Source organism: Sminthopsis crassicaudata, chromosome 3 (assembly GCF_048593235.1).
Source record: "Sminthopsis crassicaudata isolate SCR6 chromosome 3, ASM4859323v1, whole genome shotgun sequence".
Classification (NCBI taxonomy): Eukaryota; Metazoa; Chordata; class Mammalia; order Dasyuromorphia; family Dasyuridae; genus Sminthopsis; species Sminthopsis crassicaudata.
The window spans coordinates 259,878,164-259,889,936 of record NC_133619.1 but is presented as its reverse complement, the minus strand read 5'-3'; positions in this window follow the sequence as shown (position 1 = coordinate 259,889,936).

Below are 11,773 nucleotides of genomic sequence, written 5' to 3'. Positions count from 1 at the left end.
AAAGTAACTGGATGTTCAGTGGTTTAACCACATGATTCTTCAGAATTGTCCAGATTCACCATTGCATGTCGGGACATTCCAATCACATTCCCTCTGCATAAGACTTGTATTATCTGGCTCATAAGAATATTGTTGGAAAATGCTTTGTAAGCCCTAAAGTGAATATAAGTTGTTGTTACTATTACTCCTATGACCTAGATGATTTACTATTCCTCTATAGTCCTTCATATTTATTTGAAGAGAAAGTTAATCTATGGAGCCTGGCTCCAAGTAACATAATGAGTTTCATGTACATTAAAAACTCACTTATGTCCATATCACTTAAATTCTTTTAAATTACCTTGCTCAAAGCGGCTATTTTTCACTATTTTCCCTATAATATTCTCTTTTATTTTTTTTATTTAAAAAAGCTAATAATATAAATTTATTTATTTTTCCTGTTCCTTTCAGAAGATAGGACAGAAAAACTGTTCAGTACAGGGAATGCAATTTTCCGAGAACACAAGAAAAGAATGGGCAGACTACAACATGAATCTATCTGTGTGCCAAACTAAAAGAAAACTATAAAGTTTCCCTCTTTAAACATCTCTTATTTGTTATTCAAATGAAAAAAATCAATTATAATTGTAATGAGTTTTGAGTAGAGAACTAGAAACTTCTTAGTAATTTAACAAATAAAAATAAATTAAGGGACAAAATAGATTAATTTTATTGTATAAAAATAAGGAACCTTTCCATAATGGTAATCATAAGGAAATAAAGAGATCAGAAAAAAAAAATTTGCAATAAACATTTCTGATTTCTTTCTTTCCACTCCAGGCTGTGCTGCTGACTTATCTCTACAACACTTTCTCTACTGTGACCTCCACAGAATAATTTTACTTTCTACCTCATTTTTCAGCAACCTTTAATGTCCTATATTCCCTTACTAATATCCTTGACAGCAGAGACAGTCTTTCTGTTTGTATTTCTGATGTTTAGAATAGTGATTGGTACATAGTTGAATACTTATTGATTACTTGAATTCGGAATGTAAAAAGAAATGACCAATCAATAAGATTAATTCTCTAGTAATAGCAATCTGTATATTTGATGATTGGTATATGAATGAAATGGACTACTATTGTACAATAAATGATGACCATAAGGAATACAAAGAAATATGGAAAAACATTTTTGGAGGAAAAAAGCCATACCAAAATAACACTGTGAATACTGAATATAATATTGTAAATGAAATAATAATAACAGCAAAAAAATCAGAAAAATATACAGAAAAGAGAAAAATAATATGACAAAACTATTTATTACTAAATAATAATAGTTAAATTATAGAATTTTATGACTTTATTCACAATCCTTTTTGTCCTGTATATATTTAAATATTTGCAGTTCTTAAAGGTTGGTAAGATATTAATACAAAAAGAAATGAGGTAAGTTTTTTTAAAATATTGGCTACATCACATGATAAAGAATTATGTCATAATAGTTTTAATGTTATTAGCATATCCTGCCTTTTCAGTAAAAGGGTTTTTTAAAAGCTTTCTCTTAAGATTATTCCCCCCCTGGTTTTTGCTTTTTTTTTTTTTTTTTAACAGCTACAATTGCTGAGCCACAGCATCTATCTCTCAAAAGCCTCAAAACTAAGGATAATACAGAATTTACTTCTAGATTTTGATTTTTTCTTACTCATGTAATTAAGACATAAATTAAAATGCATAAACTAAACCAAAATTAACATATGCATTCTCTGTTTCATAAACTGAGCATTTACTTTTAGCCTTTTAAAAAAATCTTTTCATTTTAAGCAATGCTCCAAATATTATAACTGTGTGTTTTTGTTGATTAATTTAAACCTTAACTGTTTGGTAGTGTCAAAGGGGAAGTGTTAAATGGGAAAAAAACTGTACTCTGCATTTGGGGCATAAGTCTATGAGAGATAGATCTATTAAACTAAATCATTCTAAAAATTTTTCTTTGCTAAAAGAATCTAAAGAAACAGAAATAGAACTACATCTTGCCTATGAAAGTCTATCTGATCAAATCATTTTCTATTTCTAAAAAATTCTGCAATAAAACAGAAGAATAACAATGTTTTGGTAACAGTTTGATTCATCTGTTGGAATAACAGACCTTTAAAATGTCAACACACTCTGAATAATAATTTTCTTAAACCATCATACTCCTATTTTGTCATTGTTTATAATCAATCTGTGAACTTTAAATGTAGGTAGATAGATAACTGTATTTCAATATAAAATTGGTTTACTTTTAACATTATATATTTTATTTTACACATTTAAAAACATTATTTTGAAAATAAATCAGCTTTGCCAGACTTCCAAAAAGACACAAAGTTAAGACCCTGTTCTTTACTTCTCTAGTTCCCCTAGTCAAAGATGAACTCAGGAGATACATCTATTAACTAAATTTAATCAAAGTTGTTTTTTTTCTTCTCCTTAAAGACACCCTAAGGCTTTCAAGGTATGGGGAAAGAGGAAATTGTTCTTAAACAAGTAAGTCCCCTTGTCTTTGTCCTAATTTTATATTCAGAAATTCTTCCAGAGTTTTTAATTTAAATTCACTTTAGAAATTGGCTATGTCTTCCTAAAGGGCTCAGAGCATTATTTTCCTAGAAGTTTAATTGAGTAGTGATAAGGTTTTCTTGTTGGGCCAAATGTTTCTCATTAGACCAAGACTTAAAGAATTGTTCTAATATTATTTTGTAATATGTAGCTTAAAGAGAAAAGATTGCGGGATTAGGGTAGTTTCAATGTATTTCCTCAGTAATAAATCATAAATATAATTGATTTTATCACTGTAATATCCCAAATTCCCTGTTTCCATAATTTTCTTTATGATAGTTTTTTCCCCCAAACTGTTAAACCTTAACTCTATTCTCATTATTTACAATCACTTGAATTATTAACAATAGTGTTTACATTTGTGGTACTTCTTTACAGTAATATAAAAGGCTTTCCTTAGAATAATCCTGTGGGGTTACATTTCTACTAGGGTCCCTCTCCCTTTGCGATGTAAAGTAAGCCTATTTTCTTTCTAAAAGACAAGAAAGCTGTCTTCAAAACTTGATGGACCCAGTGGAATAGGCTCAAGTCTTATGACTATATTGGTAGCTCCATAGCAGCTTCATTGTTACCTAAGGGGGGGAAATGTCCCACTCACATAGAGTCCACTAGACCTTCAGACTTCTCAGTTGGTCCAAGGCTGACTAGAAAATTTTGTCAACAACCTGACTCTTTAATACCTTGAATCAACCAACATAGGGAGATGACTTCAATAACTTTTAAGGTAAAATTAGCCTGACTTGCATGGAAGGAAAGGACCATAGTCCTCAACTCCTTCCATAGGGTTCATTCAGTTTTTGTTCCTGTTTCCAAGCAATCATTCAGAAGTTTGGAAGTGAGTAAGTTGCTTCTGACCAAGTATAACTTGTTGCTTATGGTTTTGTAATGAGAAGCAAATATCCTCTAAATGATTGATGATGACTCGGTGGGTAAACAAAAGGGACCACAATTTCATCTTTCTCAATCTCACTCAAAAAATGTTCCTCATAGTGTCAATATATGTATTTATCAAATGGAAGTAAACTGTTCTTTTTAATTTTTCAGTTCTCAACATTTTGTAGTCATTATTTCAAAAAATGAAACAAGATGTTAACCATAACTATGGTCCTGTTGCTTCACCTGTTTATATACCTTCTCGTATACCCCAGAAACAATGCCTTAGTGAGCACTCATGTAAAAAAAAAAACCTAAAAGGTAGAAAATAGGAATGAAAGAATCTTCTAGGAATGGTTGTACTATAACAAAAAATAAATCTAAAAGGGCAAAATAAAATGATTGCTACCATTGTCTTTTCTTTTGTATGGAAATTTTTGGTAAACTTTTTAAAATGATGATTTAGAATTTTTTTAAGTTTCAAAAAAAATTTTTTATTTCTTTTGAGAACTTCTGGTAAGAAAGGATTCAAGTCACTGCTTAGTGAAGAATATATTTTAAACAATCACAGGATAATGATTAGTCTTTGTAAAAGCTTAAGTGCTACCTGTTGCAAAAGTGGATAAAAGTTCTACCATCAGAAGCAGTGATGATACCACTACCTCAAATCATAACTCTTGTCTTTAAGTGTTCAGCTTTTTCAGGATATGAGTTCTGAAAGGGGAAGCTCATTCTTACAGGGAGGTACTTCTCCTTCAAATGACAGAACAGATTATATCTCCTGGTACTGAAAGCCATTCCCCAAAAGCTGGTGTCATTTACATAAGTCACTGTAACTCATAGAACAGATTACTACTATCTCTTTCTCCAACAAACATCCCTCCTTTAAGTTATTATTCACATCACAGATCAGGAAATGGGCTCTTGAGTCAGTTCTTTGATTCTAGAGCAGCACTGTTTCTTGGGAAGAAGTTGTCAACTACAGCAACTTAGAAAATAGATGAATGTTCTTTATCTAAGTAAACCATAAAATGAATATTTATCTTAATAAGCATGTAGAACAGAGTCTACTTATTAAATCCCCTATAATACTATCATTCTATAGATTAGTACTTGACTGTTGTTAATCAACTTTGATTACTTTGGGATCATTAAAGAATAAGAGAAAGATCCAAGCTTCACTTACAAATATTTAAGTAGCCAATCATCAACTTCCAGGATATATCTAGCCTCAAAAGAATTGTGATTGGATGATATCCTTCCTATGTTGAATGAATGGTGAATTAGAAGCAGAAAAAGTGTGTTTACTTTAATCTCCACACCAGGGAAAACAACTTTGCCTATATGAAAAAGGAACTCTAGAATTATGTGAAAGTAAAAAAGTTCACATCTCTGTTTGAAATTTTGGGTTTGCAGAGGGTGTTTTTTCCCTTCGTTCACTACAAAGTCCCAGATTGGGGGGGGGGGGGGGCTTGAAAGCCATATTTATGGTAGCCTGGATCTATATCAGTTCCATTAGTGATGGCTTCTGAGTTCAGTCAGTACTACTATAACATGATATATGTATTACTAAAAATCATTGCACTATACAAAATCACTCAATAAAAGCTTACAGCTTATGGAGGAAATGAGGTTAGGAGAACAACACAAAAAAAAATCAGCGATACATAAAAAATGTATTAGATGGTAAAGAAATATACAAACCGTGGTGATATATGTGGTCTTGAGATTCTGCTCCTGCTCCTCAGATCCAAAGGGACCAAGGTTGGCAAATCTGATGGTTACTAGAGAGAATGTAACCTCAAAGGACTGCAACTTCTGGGATTCATTCAGTTTAGAATTCTCAATGAGTGTTTCATATAGAAAAATTTCATAGATTTAAAAGAAAACCTAGAAAAGTTCACAAATGTGAATTCCTTTTGTGAAACTTCCCTCAATTTGAGCTTTCTTGGTAAAGCTTCCTCCTTCTATACAAACTGAATGATCCCAGTTTTCTTGATACAGGTGAGTCTAGGACAATAAAAAGCTCAATGGATAAAAAAAATGTCCCAGTTGTATGTAATTTGGGCTCTTGGATTTGATATATGCCTGATAATATTATGCAAGTTATTCTACCATGATGACTTCCTGAATAGATACATTTCTTAATGGAGACATCTACATCTAGAGAAACTAACTATTACTATATCCTTGATGCACAATCTTACTGCTAAGGAAAGACAAACCTTTTTTGTTCAATGTTCAGTGACTTGCAAGTGCATCATTTATTCCAACAATAAACCTGAATGAAAGGGCATTGATTTTAGAGTCACAGTTTCCAGTAGTGATAATGGTGGTTATTTCTTTTGGTAGTGAAAATGCATGAAAAATCTTATTTTGTGAAATAGATTAACAAAATGGAGTAGAGGACAAAACATGGCAATATATAAACATATTAGTTTATATTAAATACTTATGTATTTATAAAAATACATGTAAAACAAGATATGCTGTCCATTTCTAATATGCATACAGTGGGACTGCCTCCAAGATGACTGACTAGTTAGGACTTGGGAGAAATATTATTGTGAGAGAAGCTCCCCACCCCCAAGTGACTATAGCAATAAAAGTCACAGGGTTACCTGGGAAAATCTCACACATAAATTGGAACTTGAGTTGAGCCTTGAAGGAAACCAGAGATTATAAAACATCGAGAAGGGAAGAAGTGTATTCCCCACATAGAAGACAACCTATACAGAAACATAGCAGCTCCACATAGATGGAGGAGCAAGTAAGAAGCCAATCTGGCTGGTCCACAGAGTGTTTGGAGGAGAGTAATGTGTAATAAGGTACTGTCTTTCTCCCCAATAATTTTTTTCATCTAGAAGGAGGAATAAAAGACTACTGAAAAGTAGGAACCTATCTAGATGGGGGAAGCCCCAGAAAATTTAAGTCCTTTAATCCCAGGCTAGAATGATAAAATGAAACAAGGTTATGAAGAGTTTTAAATGCCAGAGACATTTTTATTTGATCCAATATGATCAATACAGAGATAGGAGATATCTAGAAAATAGATATTTTCTATTGGGCCCCTATAGGTAGTGCTCAGAGAAATGGGTAAAAGTTGAAAGAGGCAGGCAAATTCAAAGTAAGGTCAATCTACTTTAACAGAACTATTCAGAAGTAGAATGTGCTAATTTAGGAAGCAATGGATTGCATCTCACTTAACTTATTAGTAGAGTTGATGACCATTTGTTGAGTATGTTGTAGACAGTTCAGGTAAAGTTTGAATCATATAATCTTTAAAACTCTAAGATTCAATGATTCTGTGAAAATGAAATGAAATATGACATAACAATATATCCTTAAATCCAGAAAAACCTGAGTTTAAGTCCCACCTCATCCCAGTTATATGATTCTGGACAAGTCACTTAACCATTTAGTTCTGTAGACAATTTAAGACTAGAAGCCAGCCTATATTGGCTAAGAAATTTCCTCAGACTATATCAATAAAACCATAGGTCCATTCACTTAAACTAAGGTTAAAAAAAAAATAGCTGATTCATTCAGCACTCAATAAACATTAGTTAAGTACATACCATGTGCTGGTAATGACAAATATATAAATTAATCCTGGCCACTCTATTCAAACAGTTTATAAAAAGAGCAAAAATGATCTCTACAAGCAGATTAGATTTTTGTCAGTCTCTGAAAGAAGGGAAATACAGGGCCAATTGTTTGAATTTGTGTAAAATTTCCTTCCCATTGAAGAGCTGTCATTGGTATCCTATGTACAACAACAGCTCCCTTCTATAACTATCACATAGGTATGTGGAAATTTGTCAGGATAACAGAGAAAGTGATTGTTTGTTGAAAGAAACAAATCACTAGGTGGCAGAAACAATGAGGAAAATGGTGAATTTCCTTGAAGGGTATAAGAATGAAATAAATATTTTCATAGTAAACTATAAAGATTTTGGAAGGGGAGAAAAGCTTGAGAAAAATTTGGTCTGAGACAATGAAAAGGGACAAGACAGATTAAGTAAAAGGAAAACACTGGAACAATAAAAGGGGGTACCCTCAAAGTAGGTGATTCCAAGAAAAAGTCAGTCATCTGTAATATATTTTAGTTCTTTGGTGGGATTAATTACGTTTGCACTGAGGTTTAAAATTTATCACTGGAAGACCAGAGCCATAAGTTACCATTGGCTAAGTTATTCTCTGCTTTCTCTTCTCTAAATCACTATCTCTTAAAGTCTCTCATGCTCATTGCTTTCATAACACTACTCTTCCACCTCATCCTCCTTTTCCTTTTATCTTCCAAGTTGCCCAACATCAGAGTCTTTTCTAAGTTCTGTCTTATCATTATGTGACCCATATATTTAAACTTTAGCTTCATTTGACTTTCCAGTGACCAATAGCTGTCTGCTTTTGTCTTAGAGAGACTATACAAGCAGTTCCAGGCTCTGCATGGAGAGAGATCATTGAAAAAAAAAAGACTCCAAAGAAGGAGCTAATGTATAGAAGATTTGGCATCTTGAATATGCCCTCTCTCCAGCTTGCTACTGTAGAGATTTTGGGAATTTTCCTTTGGGTAAGATCATCTGAGCTATCCTACTTCAAGGGGAATGAAGGAAGAATTCATTCACTTTGTGTATTGTCAGACATAGTCTAATTTCTACAATTCCTCTGATGTCTGTTTGTTGTTAACTCGGGTAAAATGTTTCATTCCCTATGTATTATATGAAATAGTCTTGGTATAAGTGGGCTTTGGTGAAAAGGCAATCAAGCTTTTGGATATAATTTAGAGAGCTCCTTTCTTAGTAAGGGAGAGTGGACATAAGAGTAACTTGAATCTAAAATAATTTCCTTTAGATTAACAATTTTGGGGGAGGAGACAGATAAAATTCTATGCCAATACTCTCTAAGGAAAGCAGAGTGGCTAGCCCCATAGCTCCCATCTCCTGCTCTTCTCCTGGAAAGAATCAAGTTCTTCTTTGGGGAAAGAGTAGGAAAGGGAAGGATGCCACAGAAATAGGTACATATTTTCTGTTTATGACATAAAGGATGATGATTTTATAACTTTGATAGATTTATTGTTCCTATTTAATTTTAGTTGAATATCTAAGGTTCTTGAAGTATATATTACATAGCCTGAAAAAATGATAATTTTGTTTCTTTTTTTTTCTATACTTATTATTCCAATTTCCAATTAGCATTTCTAAACTTATATAAAATAATAATAATCATAGACATCTTTGTTTTGCCCCAAATTTTATTGAAATAGTCTCTAATATTTCTTTCATATCTTGATTTTTATAGTTACTATTTATTATATTAAGAAAAGTTCAATTTATTCCTATGTCTTTTCATCTTTAAAATACATGGGTGTAGTATTTTGTCAAAAACAATTTTTGGTATAGATTGATTAGAGTTCTCCATGCCCTCATATCATTAGCCAAAAAGCAATAATTTTGTTTCATTTCCTGTGATTATTGCTTCACTTGTTTTTCTTATCTTATTGCTAGAGTTAGAAATGCTAGTATTTCTAGCATTGTATTGAATAGTAATATGGTGATAATGGGAATCCTTACTTTACTACCAATATTATTGAAAAGCTTGCTAATTCTCCTCAACTAAATATGGTGGGTTTTTTTATTAATTTTATAATTATAATTTTTTTGACAGTACATAGGCATGGGTAATTTTTTACAATATTATCTCTTATACTCACTTCTGTTCCCTCCACCCTCTCCCCTAGATGGCAGGCAGTCTCATACATGTTATATGTTATAGTATATCCTAGATACAATATATGTGTGCAGAACTGAATTTCTTGTTGCACAGGAAGAATTGGATTCAGAAGGTAAAAATAACCTGGGAAGAAAAACAAAAATGCAGTTTACATTCCTTTCCCAGTGTTCCTTCGCTGGGTATAGCTGATTCTGTCCATCATTAATCACCTGGAACTGAATTATATCTTCTCTATGTTGAAGAGATCCACTTCAATCAGAATACATCCTCATACAGTATTGTTGTTGAAGTGTATAATGATCTCCTGGTTCTGCCCATTTCACTCAGCATCAGTTCATGTAAGTCTCTCCAAGCCTCTCTGTATTCATCTTGCTGTCATTTCTTACTGAGCAGTAATATTCCATAATGTTCATATACCATAATTTACCCAACCATTCTCCAATTGATGGGCTTCCATTCATTTTCCAGTTTCTAGCCACCACAAAAAGAGCTGTCACAAATATTTTGTATGTGAATACAGGTCCCTTTCCCTTCTTTAGTATTTCTTTGGGATATAAGCCCAGTAGTAGCACTGCTGGGTCAAAGGGTATGCACAGTTTGATAACTTTTTGGACATAATTCCAGATTGCTCTCCAGAATGGTTGGATTCTTTCACAACTCCATCAACAATGTATCAGTCTCCCAGTTTTCCCCCAGCCCCTCTAATATTCATCATTATTTTTTCCTGTCATCTTAGCCAATCTGACAGGTTCATCTAAATATGCTTATTCTTGGATTTGGATAAGTATTATTTCCTACATTAGGAAAAGATCTATTTACTCATATGATTTCTAGAATTTTTAATAGAAATGACTGTTAGATTTTATCAAAAATCATATTGTCAATCTTCTTCCTTCTTTAAGAACTTCACTACTGAGGAAATCTTCCTCTAGAAGAGGAATTCCCCTAGAAAAATGCCTCTTCTAGAGCCATTTACACCCAGAAAGAGAGGACTATGGGAACTGAGTATGGATCACACTGTAGCATTTTCACTCTTTTTGTTGTTGTTTGCTTGCATTTTGTTTTCTTTCTCATTTTTTTTCTTTTTTTGATCTGATTTTTCTTGTGCAGCAAGATTATTGTATAAATTTGCATGCATATATTGGATTTAACATATATTTTAGCATGTTTAACATATATTGGACTATTTGTCATCTAGGGGAAGGGGTAAGAGCAAGGAGGGGAAAATTTCTAACACAAGGTTTTGTAAGCGTCAATGTTATAAAATTATCCATGCTTATGTTTTGAAAATAAAAAAAAAAAAAACTTTAATAAAAATAAATTAATTAAATTACAATTTTTTTAAGTTCCTCTTTCTCTAGAAGATACCTGAATTTTCAAACTTATGAACTTTCTAAACTAGGCTCACCCATAAGGCAATTCCCCAAAATGTGACTTGCCCCTCAGGCCAATTGGATATATACATTTGCTTCTGCCACATCCTTCTGCAAAAATCTCTCAGTGTCTTGCCAGTGTTTCTTAAGCTGAGAATGTCTATACTTCTTATCTTTTGGGTTGTAGGCATAAAATATTGCCCAAATAACTTTTGGGGTTCACTTTGATTTGGCTAATCATGGTTCCCTTTTTAAGTCAAATTCATTAACAATTTATCCATTTTGCTAGTAATTTTAAAAAAGTTACAAGTTTTATTAATCAATTCAATGGTTTGTTTTTTATATTTATTTGACACTCTCTTCTTTGATTTTTCAGAATTTCTTTTTTTTAGTTTATTTAGTTTTTATTTTTTCTTACTTTTCTAGTTTTAAAATACTTTATTCCTAATTCACTATACTCTTTTCTTTATGAAAATGCTTAAGCATAGAAATGTTTCCCCTAAAGACTGTTTTGTTCACATCCCAAAAATTTTGGTATTGTCTTGACATTTTTCTTTGTTGAAATTACCTATTGTTTCTATGGTGTTTAACTTAATTTTTTAGGATCAAATTATTTAGTTTCATTTCAGTTTGAATCCCTTTTTCAAAGGCTTTTTTTTTTTTTGGCAAGGCAATTGGAATTAAGTGACTTGCCCAAGACACACACAGCTAGTAAGTGTTAAGAGGTTACATTTGATTTCAGGTCCTCCTGACTTCAGGGCCAGTGCTCTATCTATTGTGCCATCTAGCTATTCATTATATATTTTGTTGTTGTTGTTGAATAATAGTCACTAAAAGTTGTGACCAAGAGCTCCTATGGCCATGTACGTTGTGCCTCCTATCTACTGTTGGGGACAATGTGTGTCCTGAGGGAAAGAGGTAAATGGCCAGGACAGGCATCTTCCATATGCCTCCCTAATGGCTCCCTACTACTGAGTAATACCACTTCTTTGGCTATACTTTCTTCATTCATTCTCCTTAGCTCACTGTTCAAAGGGAGTTGAGGGAAGAGTTGGCATATTCTTTGTTCTCCATTGCCACTTTCAGGTTCTCTCCTGCGTTGGAGATGAATATGTACTGTTCTATGCTTAACAAAGTACTTAGATCGGTTCTTGTTGTTTCCCAAATGCTGATGCTAATACACAAACACTGCTCCAAATCTTTGGATCT